Here is a 5,618-nt window from a genome sequence, read left to right as displayed (position 1 = left end):
AAAAGAGCTTGTGATGACCTTTGGCATAAAAGCCGGGTTAGGGCGTGAAACAGCTGAACTGCCATCTCCTTGGATCCAGAGACATGACGGAGCCACAGAGAGAGCAGACAAATCGCTCACCCTTTTCGCTGATAGAGCCAAAAGTAATACTACTTTGGCTGTTAACAGTTTAAGGGGAACCTGGTTTAAAGGTTCAAAAGGGGCTTTGCTTAGTAACACCAAAGCCAAACCCCACTGAGGCGCCAGTGCGTGTGACACAGGTCTGAGTCTCCGTACTCCTCGCATAACACGGCTGCTGCGCTCTGCGAGCCCCTCTGTTCAATTCGCCGGGAATATACATTGCTCTGATGAGAGCAACGTGTGTGCGCCGCCGCTGCCCGTGAGGCAAAAGGGCTGCGAGGGAATCTCCACACGCTTCATTTCACTCGTCTCTCATCATGAGGTGCGTATACGCCCAGGGGATGAAAGGTGTGTGCATGCTGTCCACACGAGGCGTTATAACGGTTTTCTGGCCGTCTCTGTAACAGACGCCTGCTGCAGCCAGAGGTGGCGCTGGATCTGTGCGGAGCACCTCATCCACATGTCAAATATACACTGTGCTGTCCCGGAGAGCACATCAGAGTTTCCCAAAAACACGTCTCCACTTTTCCTTTAATTTGCGACTTGGCGTATATTATCAGCTTTTTGTCCACAGTGATATTAACCGTCTCGTCAATAATTATTCCGATAAAGTCACTCTTCTTTAGTTTTTCGTCCAGCTGCTTAATCAGGACTTCATCTATGGCCTTTTCCATGTCATCAACGGAATCAGTGTGCCGGTAAATTCCATCACCTATGACAAAATCAGGAGCCTTCACTTCTCGTAGTAGCTCAGTCAACCCTGCATACCTCAGTATGCAATGTCGTTTTTAGCCATGTGCAATGTCGTTTTTAGCCATGTGAAACACTACTTTTAGCTGAGAACATAGCTTCATGTTGGACGCTTCATTCGCCCTCTCGCAGTGGCCTTTCATTGCGGTTTGTTGTGGTATTGTGTTCACTGACAAAATGTGCTCATTGCTCTGGCTATGTTCAATAAGCGCAGAGGTTCTCATATTTGTTGCTCCTTTGGGGAACCCGTTCTTTCGCCCCGACTTCTCGCAGTGCGAGAAGAACATAATTTCTTCCCCATCTATAATGTCGCACCTCAGCCAGGTGAATTTATCTTTCCATTCTGGTCTGAACGCGCAGGATTTTAGTTTTTTTCTGTCCGGGGCCAAGGCATCTGCGGTCTCATTGACAGCAGGCGGTATCGCCATCTCATTGTCTGTATTATCATCATTAGACCTGCTTGGTTTAAAGAAATACTTTTTAAGCTTAGCTTGTTTTGCCATGTCCGATTTTTCTCATTTCTCTGTCGTCCTGTTGTTATTGTGCGTCCACTTTATCTTACTGAATGAAACAAATGTAACGGGTTCGTTCCACATTATGACGTGGCCTACAGTCCGCTTGCCTATTAACAAAAAAGATAATTTAATTTAAACAAACAAAAACAAAAATCTATTTATTGTTTATTTGAATACACTTTATATTGCGCAAAGGGCAAAATATATGAACCGGACGTGTTACCGGAGAGATTTAGATTTGCCGGACTTCCGCATATTTTACCGGTCACAGTCCGGTAAAATTTCCCTGTCGCGGAGTAAGCATTTACTCTGAGCATTGAATGATTTCAGCTCTTGTTCAGCAGGCCTCTTACCTAGCTGTTTGGACTGTATTACAGGGCCAATGTTTTGATCATCCTGTTGAGCTTGACATATGGTTGACTTTGAAAGAGGTGTCAGTGTCCTCTCATCTGCCTCACACTCAATAGCCATCACGGACCACACTGTGTTCGTATCTCTTGCTTCCACTCCTTGCACTGTAGCTTCGATTGAAGGAGACAACATTTCCTCTGTACATTCTTGCATCATCGTTTCAATGTCACAAGGCATTCTTGAAAGGCCATCAGCATCACAATTTTCTCTGCCCGGACGATATCTGAGGGTAAGATGGAAATCTGCTAGCTCAGCGACCCACCTATATCCTGTGGCGTTGAGTTTGGCTGTTGACAACACATAGATAAGGGGATTGTTATCCGTGAACACAGTGCAAGGTGAGCTGATCAGGTAGTCTCGAAATCTCTCAGTGACCGCCCACTTTAAAGCGAGGAATTCTAATTTCCCTGAATGAAGATGGTAGTTTTTCTCAGCTCTGGTCAGTGTGCGAGATGCATAAGCTATTACACATAGCTTCCCCCCCTGTTCTTGATACAACACTGCACCTAACCCTTGGTTTGACGCATCCGTGTGCAAGATAAAAGGTTTGTTGAAGTCTGGGAATCCAAGTATTGGTGGCTCAATCAGACAGTCAATCAATTGTTCCAGTATCTGCTGATGTTTGTCAGTCCACGTTATCAGCAGATGTGAGCTGGCTCCTCCGTTCTTCATTTTTCCTGTCTTTTTTCTCGTGTTGTTTTTTTTTTTGTGAGCCGTTCCAGGGCCTGCTTAATCTTTTCCTCATTTGCCAATCTTTGCTGTACACTTACTTGTGTGTCACTTGTAACAGCTTGGAGTTCTGACATTTTGTCTTGAAAATGAAGGAGTTCAGACATTCCCTTATCCTCAAGCTCATCAAGCTCTTCCCTCTGTATGTGATTTGAAATCCATGTCATGAGAGCTGTTCGACTCCTGCCTGTAACAAACTCAAGCTCTGGACCTGCGATGATTAGAAAGTCACATAACTCTACCAAGGTGTCTCTGGGGAGCACACACAATTTTCCGATTATTTCTAGCTGTAATTTTTCCATCTCTGACTCCATTTCTGCATTAGAGCATGGGTTAAATGGTGTGATGTGGTCCCTTTTAACCGTATGTGGGGTTGTTAGCAGCTTTCCTGGTATATAGCAACACCTCAGATTGCATGAACTCCCTCCTCAGGTTGTCAGGATCTCACAGTAGCCGATTCCCCACCTGCTCTCAATGTCTGGGTAAATGATGAAGGATGCAGTGACAGTTGGGGACATCTACTTCTTGCAGCAGCCGATCCACAACGCACAAACTTCCCAGCAGCGCCTCCAAATGTTGAACACCTAATTTGGGGGAAATATTAGACAAGGAAACAGAGACGTTTTTAGCTTGCTTCAAGGTCCAATGTATTATGCCAACCAACAACATGGTATAGCATTCGTGGGAGTCTCACTACAGCGAGCAAGAGGGCTGTCTCTGCTCGCGGGGGTTTAATCTGCGCGCAAGGGTCATTTCATGCGCGTGTAAAAGCACATTTTCCGCTCGTGAGTAGCTTGTTTTGCGCGCTAGAATATTGACCCAAATCTGACTCCATAGCACTGCCTGCGGTTTATCACTCTCATCTGCGCACTCCCACTAGCCTCCTCTCTTACAGGAGCTACGGCTGGGGCGGCGAGTGGGGAATCTGTACAGACATCATCATGTGTAAGTGTAGCATTGTGGAAACAAAAGACACTAACTTGTATACAGATCAACAAAAGTCGTGTTCAAGGAAATAAAAACGCTGCTCAAGGTTAATCCAATGTCTCTTAGTCACTTTAAAATTGTTCCTGATAATTAGTGATGTTACGTATTGCGCCGAGGCTTCCGAAGCTTTTTGTGAAGCTTGTATCAAGGCTTGTATCGTTTCGGGCCAGTGACGTCATCGATGACAAACGAATCCTCGCTGCCTGTCGATACCACGTGACTGCTTCAGGAAGAGATTCAGATCGGTTGAACCACAACGCTCATAATATGCATATTATTACCGTTCTTATTATACATCCATGCATATTATCCGCGGGGTCTTAAAAAGTATTAAAAGTTAATAAATCAATTCAGCGAAAATTAAGGCTATTAAAAAGTATTAAACTGCATTTTCCAAGGTATTAAGAAGGTCCACAGCAACGACAACATGAAACACCCTTTAATTTACTGCAACGACATGACGGGAAACCCCCTCAAGGCGGCCCAATGCATAGCGCGTACAATTCTGCTTCTTATTTTAAGTTTTGCTGCCTTGCTCCGCCTGGGGGGGGGGGGGGGGGGGGGGGGGGGAAGAGTGTTTTGGGGCGCCACTGATGGTGATGAAAGCTGGTTCGAGGGGCCCATAGACTCTAGAACCGCCACTGTCGATGGGGATCAAAGCTGTCCGGTCCCACATGCTAAGTAATAGCCTGAAAGCTGCGGCGTTTAAGTCCCGACTCTCCCGATAGCCAATCCGTGCACACACACCGCTGCAGACTCTCTGCACGGAGGAGCAGCGGAGTCCGGCCGATGCTGCTCCTCCAAGGAAGAGACACACTATATCCGGTCAAAGTGATCTGCTATTTTAAAGTAAAGTCAACACATATCGACCCTAAATATAGTCTATATTAAGAACGAGAAAAGTGTTAACATATATATCGTTTTTTGTTTTATCTCTTGGGAACAATGCCTAAGTCAAATTTCTAATGGTTTATTTTTCTAATAAACTTTGCATTGGGTTAGTCCAGTGGTTCTCAAAGTGGGGGGCGCATAGGCATGACAGGGGGGGCGCGAGAGAGCAGGAGGAAAAATGGTTATTAAAAAAAAGAAATCATATTAAAAAAATTATTGATTCGAAAATAATATGATACAGTACAGTACTATTACGTCTGGGTCTCTGTGTTTCATTAAAGCTCGGCTCTGTGTGTGTGTGGAACGAGACATTTTGTGTGCGCGAGCGAGAGAGCGCACCGGTACCGGAGATCGTTGTTGTTAGCTTCTGGTGCTAGCGAGCTACGCTAACCGGTATAAGGAGTTTTTTCAACAACAAAGTGGAGGAGAGTCCTCTCCTGTCAGACTGAGAGGCTCAGTGAGCTAAAGGACTCTCTCAGTGTTATATCAGTTGGTCTCAAACGTTTTGTTTTGGTCACCATTAATGTAAACAGTTTTTTTCGAGGCACACGTTTATATGATCATTATAGTTATAAAAGAAATAAGAGAATAAATTAAAAACAGGTATGAAATACTATATGACATTAAAAAAAGAATAACGTTTAAAAGGGAGTGATTTGTAAAATACATAAAGAAATAGTAAATCTGTTTACAGTTCTGTTTCAAATGGGTGTTGAGAGATGTATCCATAGATCTCTTCATGTTGCTCTCAAAGTGCACCAGATTGATGCTTTTAACTTCAATATTTAAAAATGAATCTTCCTGGGCGAGCTTGCCCCCGGACTCCACTATGTGAGGTCCACACACCACCTATAAAAATAGCACTTTACCCCTGCTTACACCTATATGCCGTGAGCTGATTATCGAGCCTTCATTGTAACTGTCACAGGTACGCTGTGTGTGTTTTGTTGCAGTAGAAGATTCCACTGTAGCGCCCGGTACATTCATGGGAAATCCTAAATGTTTGAGCACCCTCTATGAAACGTCAAGCCACCCTACAGCACCCCCAAAATAAATCCCTGGCGCGGCCACTGAGCCTGACTATTTGTGTTGGGGGGGGCACAACCTTTTTTTTTCTTCAAAGGGGGGGCCTGACAGAAAAAGTTTGAGAACCACTGGGTTAGTCACACAATTAATTATCTTGTGCTTTGTTCAATCTGAATTATGATAAGGAGT

Source organism: Notothenia rossii, assembly GCF_949606895.1.
Source record: "Notothenia rossii genome assembly, chromosome: 1".
Lineage (NCBI taxonomy): Eukaryota > Metazoa > Chordata > Actinopteri > Perciformes > Nototheniidae > Notothenia > Notothenia rossii.
The sequence above is the reverse complement of the archived record's forward strand: the minus strand, read 5'-3'. Positions refer to the sequence as shown.